This window comes from Diabrotica virgifera, chromosome 7 (genome assembly GCF_917563875.1).
Source record: "Diabrotica virgifera virgifera chromosome 7, PGI_DIABVI_V3a".
In the NCBI taxonomy this organism is placed as follows: Eukaryota; Metazoa; Arthropoda; class Insecta; order Coleoptera; family Chrysomelidae; genus Diabrotica; species Diabrotica virgifera.
The window spans coordinates 176773836-176790729 of record NC_065449.1 but is presented as its reverse complement, the minus strand read 5'-3'; the positions used below and the strand labels follow the sequence as shown (position 1 = coordinate 176790729).

The 16894-nt window shown below is 31.7% G+C and overlaps 1 protein-coding gene across 1 annotated transcript in view; it reads left to right on the top strand.

Annotated features, from left to right (window-relative positions):
- Window positions 1-14082: 14082 nt before the first annotated feature.
- LOC126887634 (alanine--glyoxylate aminotransferase) overlaps window positions 14083-16894 on the top strand; it is a 39757-nt gene continuing 36945 nt past the window's right edge. Inside the window, exon 1 of the mRNA XM_050655243.1 lies at window positions 14083-14275. The gene's annotated coding sequence lies outside the window, so the exon portion shown is untranslated. The remainder of the gene's footprint in view (window positions 14276-16894) is intronic.

The window sequence follows — 16894 nt, the reverse complement described above, 5'->3', positions numbered from 1 at the left end:
GTTCCTTTTCCCTTGATGTTAATGTAATGTTAAATTAGCCCAGTAAATGAACGGAAAATACGGCGATACCGTGTAATTTTCAGCGAATTGTATGAAAATTTGGATTTAGGTTCTTCTTACCCTCCACTTTAAAGTTGAAATTGTGCCGTTGGTTGCTTTTACTTGGAGGGTGACAGTCACCCCTCCTCGGGAGTGAAAAAACTCGCGATGAAAATAAGTCCGGAAATGGATAAACTGACCAATTCTAAGCAACTTTCGTGCTATAGAGTTTTTCATATAAGTAAATACTTTTCGAGTTATTTGCGAAGAAATGAAGTACTTTTCGGGAAAATCCCGTTTAAACTTTTTTAAAGTGTTAAACTTTATTTTAATTGTTTATAAAAGTTTCTAGCATTACAAATAATCGAATTAAGCTTAAAATAAAGTTGGCCCCCTTTATTTTGGCAAAAAAATTATAAAAATCTTCCATTGTTTGGCATTTCAAATGAAATTAATAGTCACCGCTTTACAAACAATTTACTTTACTTATCTATTTTTTATATTACATAATCTGTAAATTTCACCGGTAAAAGTGCTTATATTGAAAGGGTTATAGTTGAGAGGACTTGAACGAGTCACTAATTACAAGTGTATGTAATCTTTGAACAGCCATATCTTAACCAATTTTTGTCTTAAAGAAAAACAAAATCAATGTAGCATATTTATAACAGCAAAACCTACATTTTTTACTGTTTGGAGATTTTTCGTATCACTAATACTTTTTAAGTTATTTTGAAAAAAAGAATTTTTCTAAAATGTTTAGAAAGAAATTTTTTACTATAAAACCAATTTTTTTTAAATAAGCACTTCACACCGGTCAAACAGATCATATAAATACAAATACATTGAAAGTAAATGGTAAAGCGGTAACGATTAATTTTATTTAGGTTGCAAAATAGAGGGAGATTTTTACGATCCTTTTTACCAAAAAAAAGAGACCAACTTTTTTTCAGCATAACTCGTTTACTTTTGATGCTAGAGACTTTTGTAAGAAATAAAAAACAAAGCTTTTTTTAAACACTTTAAAAAATGTTAATAGGTTTTTCCTGAAAATTGCTTAATTTTTCGGTGATTTCACGTTGAAATATTCGATTTGGAATTAGACAAATAAGAACGTTATTCTCATGAGCTACAACTCTGCTTTTATTCGATTTATAGACTTAGCCAATACAAAATTTTTTTCGTTTTTGTATCTCCACCACTTTTTATCTAAATGTTGTTATTTTGAGAACGCAATTTATCCATTGTTGGGTATGATTGTATTATCTTAAGGTAAACATTTCTAAGATTAATAATTCGGAACAAAAAATTTGAGAATAAACTACAGATCATTACATAATGCAAATCACTTTTTTAAAACCCTTAAATAAGCTCTGCTGAAAAGTAGTCATTTCTGAGATACAATTTTGTGTCCCTAAGCCGACGATATTATGGAAAACTTTTTTATTTTTAATTTTTTTATTTTTAAAAAGTTCTGCATGGCCTAAAACCCAAGATTCAACCATCAGATATCAAATTTTGTCTATATTATACGAGGTATGTCAAAAAATATGAATTTCGCTAAAGAGTAAAGTATCTTTAGGTATTTATTTTACAATATTGAAAATTTTTATTATGAAATGTTGTTTGGAATAAAAAAATATGTTCTAATATATGCAATTACATCCTTCAAATAAAAAAAAATATTTGAAGATTTGTCTCAAATCAGGGATACCAACATCATTTTCATTTGTAACTCTTTTATTTTTAATTTGACGAAGAAAACTTATTCTTCATAAAAAGCTCTTCATAGTCTAAGATCTAAGATGCAACCATCATATATAAACTTTTATCAATTTTATACGAGGTATGTCAAAAGTATGAATTTCAATCGAGGGTAAAGTACCTTTTCGTACTTCCGGGCCTAAAGTGACAACTTCACTCCCTTGTGACAGGTACTAAAGTGTCACATTTAATCCCTCCGGGATTAAATATTGACGAAACTCCCGGAACGATTAAATCACAAACAAACGAATTTAAGGGATATTTTATTGAAAAATATAATTAATTAGAATGGTAATTAACGTTAATATTCAAATTAATATTGTGACAGTTCGTCATATTGACCAGTCTTTCCTGGGTTAATGCAGCAGGTAACTGACGAGTAACAGATAGGTCCTTTTCATATTGAACCAATGTTTCTTTACAATGACACTAGTAATGACAATGTTTCTAAATTATAACTGTCACAACGCAATGTTACTATGGTAACTTATTTTAAAGACAGTTTATTAAATGAGTTGAAGAGAGAAAAAACTGATTGAAATTATTGAAATAATTAATAAAATCATACCGGAAGTACGAAAAGTATCGTATATACCTTGCGACTGAAGTACATTTAATCCTTCAGGTAAATTATGGCCCTCCCTGCGGTCGGGCCATAAACTTTACCTTCAGGATTAAATGTACTACTTCAGTCCCGCGGTATATAATGTACTATTATAATTCACAATATTTAAATTAGAATGATATACCTAATTGCACATTAAAATATAGTTTTTAATTCTAAACAACTTTTCATAATAGCTATTTTCCATATTATGAATTTAAATACGTAAATAAACAAAGTTTTCGTTATGATAATGCTCACATTTTCAGCTTGTTTTACTTACATACTATCACAATCTTGATAGAGATCAAAATTACTATCAATGAGTAATTTTGTTCTAACCTAATTGAATTAAAGTTGTACCTAAATCTAAAGTTCTGCTAACTAATATAGGGGAGGGAGTGCATATAGATTTTCACTTCGGAAAAAATGAAACAAGATCGAACTTTTTGTAATTTCATTAAGAAATGTTTAATAAACAACATATCAAAAAGTTCTACTCGAGAAGTGGGTGCTTCATTTTTTATTAAACAAATGAACTACGAAATTAGATGTTTTTTTTAATAATTCTGAAAGTACAAATCCTAGAAAAAAACTGACTTGACCATTGAAAAATTCAGAAAATTTTACAAAAAAAAACCTTATATAAAGAATTTTCTAAAATTAAATCTGTATCTTCTATAATTTTTTATTTATAACGCTAAAGTCACCCTTCTCACAAACATTGGCGCACTGTAAACTAGCGTACGGCGGAGTGCATGGTTAAGTTATTTTAATTTAATTCTTTAACTAATGGATCAAATGAAATTTTACAAATTGAACATGAAAGAACAATAATTAAGCTTTCTTATGGTTATAATAGAAAGAAATAAAATGTATGGTCATAAGTACGGTGTGGGCGGGAAGTGAGCCTTACATGAATTTTGTTTAAAAATGATTTAAAAATGTGTAACTAATACAATACACCCTTCTCACAAACATTGGCGCACTGTAAACTAGCGTACGGCGAAGTGCACGGTTGAGTTATTTTATTGTAATTCTTTAATTAATGGATCAAATGAAATTTTACAAATTGAACATGAAAGAAGAATAATTAAGCTATCTTATGATTATAACAAAAATAAATAAAATGTATGGGCATAAGTACGGTGGGGGCGGAAAGTGAGCCTTACATGAATTTTGTTTAAAAATGATTTAAAAACTTGCAATTTTGCACAACTTACCTTTCAAGCATCTTACTAAATGATGTTTCATTCAAAAAAATCTCAAAAATTAATTCAAATAATATGACGTCTCAAAAAATGTAATTTTTGAAATCTTCGTAGTTTTATAGAATTACCACCATTTTAAGACGGTATTACTCAAGTTTGAACAGATCTATTACAGTTTTATAAGTACCTATATAAAGCTTAGGAGGTAATTTTTAAAAGGCACTAAACTATTTTACTTTTGAAATGAAGTAAATTATTTCTTTTTGAGAAAATTAAGAAAGATAACAAAAATGTAATACAAAAACCGAAAATTATCAGCTAAAAAAATGTTTATTCAAAGTGATCGAAACTTTTTTCTGTAAAACTTACCTAATACATTTAATAATAAGCTTCAACAATAATAAATGTTCAGTAAAAAAATTTTTTTTAGCTCTTATACAGTATGTCTGCGTAACTTGGAACCTATTGATAACTTTTTTATTATCAGTTTTACGAAAAAAAGTTATTCTTTATAAAATACTCTGCATCGTATATAATCTAAGATGCAATCATCAAATATCAAATTTAATTAATTGTATACGAGGTATGTCAAAAAATATGAATTTCACTCAAGAAGTATTGTATTGTGAAAAAAATAATTAATTGTATACGAGGTATGTCAAAAAATATGAATTTCACTCAAGAAGTATTGTGAAATGTAAAGTACCTTTACATTTCACAATATCGAAAAGTGTTATTAAGAAAAGTTGTTTGGACTTAAAAAAATTTGTTTTAGTGTTCAATTACATCCTTCTAATTAAAATATTGTGAATAATAAAGACACTTAACTCTTATGAAAAATTAATATTTTTACATACCTCGTATAAAATTAAAAAATATTGATATCTGATGGTTGTATCTTAGATTTTAGACCATAGAGAGCATTTTATGAAGAATAACTTTTTTTCGTAAAAGTGACAATACAATAGTTATTATAATTGTATTAAAATGATGATGAGTATCCGTAATTTGAGAAAAAATTGATTTTTTTTCAATTAGAATGATTATAATTGTATATTTGTAATTGTAATTGTATATTTAAACATAGTTTTTAATTTCAAACAACTTTTCATAATATCATTTTTTGATATTCTGGAATATAAAGTTACTTTACTCTTTAACGTAATTCATATTTTTGACAAAACTCGTATAAAATAGATAAAATTTGATATGTGATGGTTAAGTTTTAGATTTTTGACTATCCAGAGTATTTTATGAAGAATAACTATTTTTCGTAAAATTGATAATAAAAAAGTTTTCCATGTGGTTCCTAGCTACAATACATACTGTATAAGAGCTTCTGTATATACGGCATGTATATTCGGCATTTTAATTTTCGGCATATATAAGAATTTTCAAATTGCAATGCCATATTCGGATTCAGCATAATCAAAAACAAAACAGAAACATATTTGATCAAAGTAAAATGATGAATTTAAGGATATTTTTAAAATTATTTATACAAATCAATTGTTATTGTTTAAACAATTAATAAACAATTAGCGGCCAAATCTGCGAGTAGAACTTTTTACTTTAACAAGTATATAAACTAGCAAAAAAAGTTTTAAAAAAATATAAGCTTGTTTGAATTTTTCCGAAACGATGCATATTTTCGTTTTAATTGCACTCCCCTAATAGTTTTTCTTAGGCTCTATTACTTTAACTACACTAAAATAATTTAAATTAATTTAAATAATTTATTTCCCGCACATTAATCTGCTTTCCACTATCACTTAATTCACTAATTCCAAAGCTTCTTTTGAGCATTCTCGCTGTATCCGTGTTGTCCAGGAGCTGGATGGCCTCGATATTCACATGTTGAAGTAACTCCTGTTCGTGATCAGTGACACTTCAATAAGTAGTTTGGTAGCAGCGTCCAATAGAAGTTGTCGGTGGGTCAGGGTGCATTAACATAATGTTCCTTCGTATCTTGTTTTGGAATCGCTGTACAATATCAGTGTTATTTTTACTGAAACACGTCCCAAGTTGTATGCCATAGGTGCAGATAGGCTTCTTCTTCTTCTTCTACGGCATTACAGCCCAAATTGAGCCTTGGCCTCCTTTATTTTTTGCCTCCACCCTTGCTTGTCTGTGGCTGCTCTTCTCCATACACCAGGAGCGTCATTTGAAATTTTGATAGGGGAGGGCAAGCATTATATATACAATACATTTATATGCAAATATACTAAAAAATTGATCTATTTTTTGTAAATTTCAGTAATTTTCAGGGTCAGGGGGGGGGCAAATGCCCCCCTGCCCCCTATCAAATGACGCCCCTGCCATACACGGACTCCTAAAAGGGCTTGTGCGTCGCTGTTTACTGTGTCTTTTCGGCGCTTTCTTGGCTTTCCAACCGGTCTCTTTCCCTGCATTCTAGCATTCCAGATAGGCTTTAGTATTTGCTTATATAGAAGCAGCTTATTGTACTTGGTTAACTTTGAAATTCGACCTAGAAAGCAGCTCACATTTTTGTGAAAGCTCTGCTCTGCTCGTTTTTTTTATGTGAGGTTTCCAGCGGAGCCTCAGCGGTTATGCCCAGATATTTTGCTAGGTTAACATATGGAATCTTAACACTGTTTATTGTGAATTGTAGAGTATTATGAGAATTTTTCCTTTCGATAGGAATCAAGTGATTAAAAGACTTCTTTCTGCAATGAAAACCCCTCAGTCTGATAATGATTCACAGATTAACAGTCCGGAGTAGAAGAAAGTATGAGAAAGAAAACCCAGCCTTCAAAGAGGGAGGTGTAGGGATATTATAGTTATGGTTAATATATATTTAGATTTATACTATGTACCTACTTAGGTTAGTTTAGTTTGTGGATTGTCAGTGTTATTAAATAAAATATATTTAACGAACATATCAAGACACTGACCTTATTCTCAGTGATATAATAAGTGAAGATGATTTTGATGTAATACCTGTAAAGTAATGTGCAAGAATATACATCAACTCCACTATCTGGTAATTGTACCGAAGCCTATACATCCCATAAAAATTGATGAAATTGAAAAGGATACGTTCGTCATTGTTAATTTGGTATTTGATGCTAGATCAAATAAAAAGACTGCTAAGCAATTTTATGGACAAATGCAGGGAAAATTTGATGGTAAAATAAATGTAAAGTTCCTAAGAAAGAGTTCAAAAGCAGTCGGGACCGTGTACATTTTTCCCAATGTTGATGGAAAAAGGAACTTTAATTTGGAGTCAATTATAATGATGGTGACACCAACAAATGTAAGGAGAGGAAAATACACATTTCCTTACGAACTTGCAGCTTCATTTGTAACAATTTTATTATGATCATACACAGTTCTCATTTCTTACAAAGTCATTTTCTTTATTATGTAGATTAAAAAATCTGTTTTTAAGTTAGATGTGTTTAATTACCTACCTACACTTATCATTATAAATGTCCTTTTTTAACTATAACCAATTTATTTCTTTCATTTGCACCATACTGTATGTACATCAATTTCGATGATATGTGTATGTGTATAAATTGTATCTAAATATATTAAACATTACTTGCAGTTATATTTATCTGTTCTGTTAAATAAAGAATTATAATTTATGTTTTTAATAACATATTCTTTTAAAACAATTTCCCAGTTTAATGAATAAATAGGCGCACACCAATCAAAAGTACTTTAATATTGATAGTCACGTTAATATTATAACATTTATCGTGAAACAATTTCCCAATTTAATAAATATGTAGATTTCAATTCAAAATGCATTAATATTATTATCACAATAATAAAACACATAAAAAGATAGCTGTGCGATTATGTATACAGGGTGTGATAAAAGAAGCGGAATTAAACATCGCATCGAAAAACTGGAAAAAAAAGGAAGCGTGGCACTTGTTGAGTGCCGACAGAAATGAATAATTCTTATAGATTCGACTATATTCGAGTCGATTCAACTCTATTCGATTAGATTCGAAATAGTTGATGGAAGAGTCTATTTTCTATTTACTCCGGTTAAAGGGAGAGACCGTAATACAAAAATGTAAATATAACCTTTTTAACATTAGTTGTTAATTATTTCCTTTTAACTATACTCAAATTGTATTTTTAAACATCCTATTTATTTTATATGTATAATAACTAATTTCACTATCAAATGTTATTTATATTTTATAGATATTTTAAACTTTAGTTTGACTTTGACGGATCTGTCAAACTCTGACTCTGACTATCCCGCCCGTTTACTAACAATTCCGTCAGTTCTTATACTGGTGAATAAGAAAAAGATATAAATGCAATTTTTTAGGAATACTTTGGGCGAATGAGAGAGCTTATTCTAACACAGTAGGTAATTGTATTCAAACCATCTAAGCTTTGTTTTTAAACCCAGAGGAGTAAACTAAAATGACAGATTCACACCCATGAAAGTCACTAAAAATATCACCAAATTCATCCCAGGCAACCAAATAACGTTTACAAAACGTTACAAACGAAAAGACGTCCTAATTATCACCAAACCACCGTCAGTTTATCACGTTTTTTCGACGTCGAAAGTCACGTGAATTTGTCCCACCATAATTGACGTCATTTTTATCACGTTTTGAATATGTGATATGAATAATTATTCATAATGAATAATTATTCGTATGTGCATTGTTGGTATTGCAATTTTTCATTTAACTGTTTTAAATCTAGCCCACCCCCTCTGTGGCTCAGTGGTAAGAGCGCCTACATTTGGATAGAAAGGTCCGAATGCTCGTGAGTTCGAATCTCACCAGGGTCAGAAATGTTTCGTTTATTATAAATTACTAAATGAAAATAGTGTCTGTCCTTGTGGGATCGGTACTCACCGGAGGGACCGCAGACGTTCGGATACAATTAGCGTCTCTTTGCAAAGACAATGACGTCGACTTTGCAAAGTAACAAGACACTTACCCAACACACAAACTACACATTACTCCCCTGAGTTAGTGATAAGTTATAGTCTAAAAGATCATTATGAAATTGATTGGCCAGTTGGTTGTAAAAACCAGTGCCAATAAATCACAAAACACACAAATTTAGCCCAAAGGCTAAAAGTAAAACCAATTGGAAGACTCTTCAAAATGTATAGAATTACAATACCCTCAATGCAACATACCTCTGTAGAATTACTTACTGTGTCAAAATTGAAACAACATATAAACAACATACACTACGTAAATCGTTCAGCTGGACATAGGGAATCATACATTGAGAGAATTGTGGCAACTGCGCTAATCTGTGTTAGTTGAAGCTTCTGTTCGAGTACGAGTTTTTGGTGCAATAGAGCTGTTAAAACGAATAGAATGAGTAAGTTTTGAAGCAAGGCTGTCCACAAATATATCAAAAACAAAGTTTATGATTAATGAGTTAATAATTTTACTTTAACTTTTGAAATATTTTTTATTTAAAAACTACATCATTTCAAAACTAAACAGTTTTTCCATTCCCTTAGGCGAAAAATACGCAGCTACTACATTGTCATATTTTGACGTTTATTTGTGTCAGTCGAAATGAGTTATTAATTTTGAGGTTAATGCCCCTTAATGCTAACAACCATATTGTCATCGAAAGAGCTCAGTTGCCACAATTATCTCAATATAATAAAATGTTACTAAAAAATGAATTTATTAACGTTTCGAAGACCAAATCGGGGTTCGTTGTCAAAATACAAAATAATATTTTATTTATAATATAAATTCATTTTTTAGTAAAATTGTGGCTTATTTCCCATAGAAAATACTTAATTATAAAAATGCCATAAGGAAATAGCTTCAGAACAACAATAATAAAATGTATGTATTTATGTATCTAAATATATACAATGTATGTTCCCTATGTCCAGCTGAACGATTTACGTACTGTATAAACATATAAATTTATTAACAAATTAATAATGTAATTAAACTCGATAACACATAATTAGTTCACTAAAAGAAAATAAACACCAAAACAAATTAAAACATAACCTCAAACAGTTTTCAAGAAGAATTATTGCATTAAATTAACTCACTAGAGAAACGAATGAAAATCTCTTAAGAGGAAACAGTAGCGATAAACAGGTAGCGAAAACGCGTTCCAAGATTGCGGCTGTAATTTTGAATATTTTTTCGAGATATTTGGCACACTTATTCGTAATATAATAAAGAATGGCGGTACAGAGCCCAATTTGAAAAATATATTAATATGTAGAAATTACTCTGTAATTAAATACAATATTAAAAAAACGAGCCTGTACCGCCATTAAGAAGAACAAAAAAATACACTTTTTTCAAATAAACTTTTTTATTCGATGCCTAGATTTTGTGTCATTTTGGAACTACTAAAATGTTTTATTTCATTAGTAGTTCCAAAATGACACAAAATCTAGGCATCGCATAAAAAAGTTTATTTGAAGAAAGTGTATCTTTTTGTTCTTCTTAATGGCGGTACAGGCTCGTTTTTTAATAATGTATTTAATTACAGAGTAATTTCCACATATTAATATATTTTTCAAATTGGGCTCTGTACCGCCATTCTTTATTATATTACGAATACGTGTGCCAAATATCTCGAAAAAATATTCAAAATTACAGCCGCAATCTTGGAACGCGTTTTGGCTACCTGTTGATCGCTACTGTATCACCTTAATTAACACGTTTCTTCAACTAAATATCTAAATAAAATGTCTTATTTTACCACACAAAGCACGTAAACAATAAATGAAAAACTTCTTATAGAAATTGTTTGGAGTCATAAGCATTAAGTCTTTAAGCTCCTCCCAATTATGTGACGTCAGACTTAGGCTGTCTGAAATGAAAACGTGTTCTTAGACGTATTTTAACGTCGTTAATCTTACGTATTTAAAATCACCTACAAAAGACGTTTATACGAGGTAATCTTCAAAGACGTGTATACAGGGTGTCCCCGAAAATAGTGCGTTCCTTTAAGGTATGGATATAATACACAATTTAGAACAAAAAATCCTATAACATTTTTTTCTAAAGTTAACCGTTTCCAAGAAAAAAATGGCATCGTTCTCCATATAAGTGAATTTTTATTTTCATAAATTTGAATGACATGGCAACGTAGCCTAGAAGAACTTGCTATGACGGTGGAAATTTAACCTAATAACCCTTGTTTATTTACTTTGAGGTGTGATTTTTGGGGTTGTTGACATCGTAGGTACCTACCTGCAAAATAATGGATATGGTTTTGGTTGATATTTACATTATTTTACCTACCAGATGCAACTGACCTATAAACCTACTGTTTAATCTTTAGATTTTTGTGTTTCGCGTTGTTGTCAGACTTCAATTTGCATATCAAAATTTATTTTCGTTTTTTGGTCAAACGGATCAATTTAGAAAAAAATGTTAAAAGACTTTTTTGCTCTACATTGTGCCTTCTACCTATACCTTTAAGGAACGCACTATTTTCGGGGACACCCTGTATATTCAACTAAAAACTGACGTTTCCTCGACGTTGTTGACGTCACTTGGCTGCCTGGGATCTTCTTTTTTGGTTGATCATATAGGCCTCTGACGGTAATCTATAAATATTATATTATACTAATGCGTCGCTAAAGAGTTCTAAAAACAACTGCTTTTCATATAAAAACAGACTAAAAATTTAAAAATTAAAGGAATATCACAAAAACAAAAAAAAATCGCTGATATAACTTAATTAACCTATGACATGCCAATAGTGTCAGAATTTTATAAATGTCATTATACTAAATTTACAATCAACATGCAGTAGAAATAAACAAACCAAGACACGTTAAATGCTACTAGTAGCACTCCCGAATCATAATTTACAATGTACCTACAGGTATACATTGTAAATCCCAAATCATGATTTCCAAAGTTTATACATTGTAAATTATGATTCAACAGATTAAACATTTAAGACAGGGATACAAACCGAAGACTAGCCTCTGCAAAAATAAGAAGGGTAAAATCATTAGCGATATGGACGAAATTAAGATAACCTGGATGACATATTTTAAGGAAGTATTAAACAAAGGGGCACAACCACCATTACAACAACAGAGGCAGCAGCAGGCACGGCAGGAGGTACAATAACAAGAGCTGGGGGAAGATGGAGAAGAAAATGAATTAACTAGACCCCCAACGCTAGAGGAGGTCCAAACGGCAATCCACATACAAAAAAGCCATAAAGCACCGGGAATAGATAAAATACCGGCAGAACTACTCAAGCAAAGAGGAAGGAATTTGACACAACACAGCTAATACGAGAGATATGGATAGAAGAAGAAATCCCCCAACAATGGAAGAAAAGTATAATCTGCCCTATTCATAAAAAAGGAGACAAACTGTTGTGTCAGAATTATAGAGGCATCTCTTTACTTTGTTCGGGATACAAAATATTCACAAACACCCTTAATCGAAGACTTCAACCTCTCACGGAAAAAATCATCGGGGAATATCAAGCAGGGTTTAGGCAAAATAGATCTACCATTGACCAACTATTTACAGTTAAACAAATACTGGCCAAAGCATGGGAATATGACATGGACGTTTACAATCTCTTTGTAGATTTTAAACAAGCCTATGATTCAATAGATAGAACAATTCTACCTAATATATTGGAAGAATTTGGCATACCATCAAAATTAATACGACTAGTGCAAATGACAATGACAGAAACAGAAGCACAAGTATGTATTCAAGGACAGATCACTGATGCGTTTACGATAACGCAAGGACTGAAACAAGGCGACGGACTGGCTCCAACGCTTTTTAATCTTGTTCTTGAATATGTAATTAGACGGTTGACGGTAAGCGGAAATAACATACTTACAAACAAATTTACCCAATTAGCAGCATATGCGGATGATATAAACATAATGAGCAGAACAATGAATGCAGCGGAAGAAACCTACGTTGAGTTGAAACAGAGTGCAGAAGCAGTAGGGCTAGCAATAAACAGAAATAAAACAAAACTACTCATACAAACCAGATCAAATAGACCGGCGCAACAACACTTTATTGACGATATAGAACATGTGAATAGATTCACGTACCTAGGAATGGATCTGGTTGCAAGCAATGAAGAAGAACCGGAAATAAATAGAAGGCTTGTGCTGGCAAATAAAGCCTATTTCGCGATGGGCCACATATTCAAATCGCGAGACGTACACCGGAAAACAAAACTCCGGGTATATAAAACAATAATCAGGCCCATAGTAAGTTATGGCTGCGAAACATGGGTGGTGACACAGAAATCTGCCAATGCATTAGATGTGTTTGAAAGAAAAGTATTACGTAGGATACTGGGCCCAATAAGTGAAAATAACAACTGGCGAATTAGGTATAATAGAGAAATATACGAGCAATATAGCGAACCAACTCTAGCACAACACACTAAACTGCAGAGATTACGGTGGGCAGGGCACGTGGTCCGCATGCATGAGAATAGAATCCCCACAAAATTGCTGAATGCAAGAATGCAGGGAAGAAGACCTGTTGGAAGACCTAAAAAGAGATGGGAAGACGAAGTCGATGAGGATGCCAGGAACTTTCTGGGAACGCGTTCATGGAAAAGAATAGCGGTAAATCGAAATGATTGGAGAAGCTTATTGAAGGAGGCCAAGGCTCGATTTGGGCTGTAGTGCCATTGGATGGATGGAAATTATGATTCGGGAGTGCTCCTAGTAGCATTTAACGTGTCTTAGTTTGTTTATTTCTACTGCATCTTGATTGTAAATTTAGTATAGTGTCAAAATTTGATGACCTATGAATGGGTAATTTTCATAATGGGGAATTTTCATACAAGTGGAATAAACTTGCCTGAGGTTGGACCAATTATTACAAACAAGCTTTACGGCGCTGGAAATGTGAATTACTCCTCTTGGATTAAAAATAGACTATAGTATGTTTATAGCGTCTAATATTTTTCAAGGTGTGAAACAAAAAATAAAGAAAGCTTCAGTGGTATTGCGATATAAATAATTATAAAAAATATGTCTCACTACCAACTAAAATGTACTTTGAAGATAAAATTATTTTTTCTCGTATACTTCTAATACTAGTTTTTACTTCATCTCCATCGTGTATAATTGTATAAATCATGCAAATATAAAAAATTAAATAGACTTCTTTGAAAGAAATTACCCCAATCGCCCCACTTTTATACTTCCTATTCTAGTTCGTGGCGCCATCTTTGTGTGAATAGATTAATTACTGGAAGAAGACAAATGATTACCATTGTTAAATAAATTAAATTGCTGTATTTAAAAAAATATAAACATTAATTTATATTTTGCACGTTTGTAGTTATTTTATCAATAAAATTAGTGGGTATTTTTTGTTAAAATTAAATTTTCATTACTTTTTTTAAAACAAGCGGCTCACAAAATCTTACTAAGTTAAACCCAATGAAAAAATTCCAATATTGCATTCACATAAACAACTCAAAGGTTAGATCTTCTGATTAGAGTTAATATATTTATATCATTTATAAACCGTAAGGACTAATGATAAGTTCTTTGAAGTTAGGGTTAAGATCTAATAACATTATTGAAAAGTTTGTAATACATTTGTGACTTCCAGTGTACCTGCCATAAAATAAAAGTTTTACACGCTGTGCCAATTTCTTTGGAATAGCTTTTAACAGTTTCGTAAGTAAAGTTATGTTTGTTTCATAGATCCATCTCATCTCATCTCATCTCATCTTCAAAAATTGAATATACTTACTTATGTGTAGGTAACAGAGGTTGAACCTTGCAAAATGGACACAAGTCCGGTTTTATTTTTTTTCTGTTATATCAAGGGGTGCTTATTATAAAAGACTAACTTTTTCTGAAAAAATTTCGCCCCAGAACCCTCCTTTTCACCCCTTTAAAGGGGCTAATTTGTGGTTTTTGCGGAACGTAGCCCTTCCTGTACCTTTTACAAAAATTTTCTTTTATAGAAATATGAAGAGGACTATATTTTCTACGATTTATTTCCTACAGCATCTGTCTATCATCCACCGTTTAGCGGGGGTGGCGCCCCAAAGTTGACAAGTTTTTAAAAAAGATGATTTTAAAAAATATATATTTTTCCCTAACTGTAACGGAAATTAAGAAGAAATCCTGCGGCAATTATTTACAAATAACTGATTTTTTGGTATAGGTTTCACTTAAGGGTAGTTGCCCTATTTTTAATTACAGGGTGTTACATTTTAAAAAACCCCTTTTTATACCATCTGAACCGTTTATGCTAGAGTAAAAAGACTTTCAGCGATTGCCCATGTAGGTACTGGTGCTATTTACAAATTTGTATAATGCACCCCCATTTTTTCCCCGGAACCACCCCAAAAAAAAAGAAGAATTAATAAATAAAGTGATTTTCTTGGAATCCTTCACACACAATGCCCTTTATTAATATGCTTCATATATCATTTTGTGCACGTTATTATTATCCATGCATGGACACCAAAAGTGATTTCCTAGTGCAACCCTTGTCGCCAAAAAAAAAAATTAATAAAATGGGGGGTTGAATTTTTTTTTGTTTTTTGCTTTTTGATCCATATGGGCATATGCTTCATCAATAGTGCTTTTCAAAAATATATATGGTTATTGCAACATCCCTGCGGAAACCACCCCTATCCTTGAAAATATACTGCAGAAACAACCCCTATCTCTTGGCGAGGATGTTTTTACGATTTTCTCATTACCTATGCATTATTTTTAAACAAAACTTATACAAGGTTAAAGACCACTATTTACTCTAAAAATTAGGTCCTATTCATTTTTTTCGTATAAGCAACCGTTACGGCACAGTGGCGCCGTAAACCTCATATATGCTTTTGGCGGGCTCCAGTTTTTTTTTTCGTCATCTGTTCGTTTTATTGATAAAGTACTTATGTAAAATAAAACAACACAGTGTAACCTACAAATTATGACCTATGCACATTTTACAATCTTTGCGCCCCAAAGCAACAGTGGTGGCCCAAAATCAATTTTTGCATATTTTCGCCACCTACACGCATTTTATTCCATTAATGCTACCTTAATAGCACAATATTTACCTTTAAGGGGTAGCGAAGCAGTGTGGTGGATCCAGGGAGGAGTGATGGGGGCGATCACCCCCCTCCTTCTCAAACCAAGTGATATTATATTTAAAGATTATAAAATATTCATTTATTTTAATAAAAATTTAGCCAATTGTCACCCCCCTCTTAACGATGCTGGATCCGCCACTGTCGCTAAAGCATAAAAAGTACGCCATTCCTATAAATTATAATGTAATATAAGTATTTCTATAAAAATAAATGAACATTTTTATAATCTTAAAATATAATATCACTTGGTTTGTGAAGGGGGGGGGTGATCGCCCCCATCGCCCCTCCCTGGATCCACCACACTGCTTCGCTACCCCTTAAAGGTGAATATTGTGCTATTAAGGTAGCAATAATGCAATACAATCCGTGTAGTTGGCGAAAATATGCAAAAAATTATTTTGGGCCACCACTGTGGCTTTGGGGCGCAAAGATTGTAAAATGTGCATAAGTCATAATTTGTAGGCTACACTGTGTTGTTTTATTTTACATAAGTACTTTATTAATAAAACGAACAGATGACGAAAAAAAAAACAAAAACTGGAGCCCGCCAAAGCATATATGAGGTTTACGGCGCCACTGTGCCGTAACGGCTGCTTATACGAAAAAAATGAATAGGACCTAATTTTTAGAGTAAATAGTGGTCTTTAACCTTGTATAAGTTTTGTTTAAAAAGAATGCATAGGTAATAAGAAAATCGTAAAAACATGCTCGCCAAGGGATAGGGGTAGTTTCTGCAGTATATTTTCAAGGATAGGGGTGGTTTCCGCAAGGATGTTGCAATAACCATATATATTTTTGAAAAGCACTATTGATAAAGCATATGCCCATATGGATCAAAAAGCAAAAAACAAAATAAAATTTCAACCCCCCTTTTTATTTATTTTTTTTTGCTACAGGGGTTGCACTAGGAAATCGCTTTTGGTGTCCATGCATGGGTAATAATAACGTGCACAAAATGATATATGAAGCATATTAATAAAGGGCATTGTGTGTGTGAAGGATTCCAAGAAAATCACTTTATTTATTAATTCTTCTTTTTTCTGGGGTGGTTCCGGGGAAAAAATGGGGGTACATTATACAAATTTGTAAATAGCACTAGTACATGGGTAATCGCTGAAAGTCTTTTTACTCTTGCATAAACGGTTCAGATGGTATAAAAAGGGGTTTTTTAAAATGTAACACCCTGTTATTA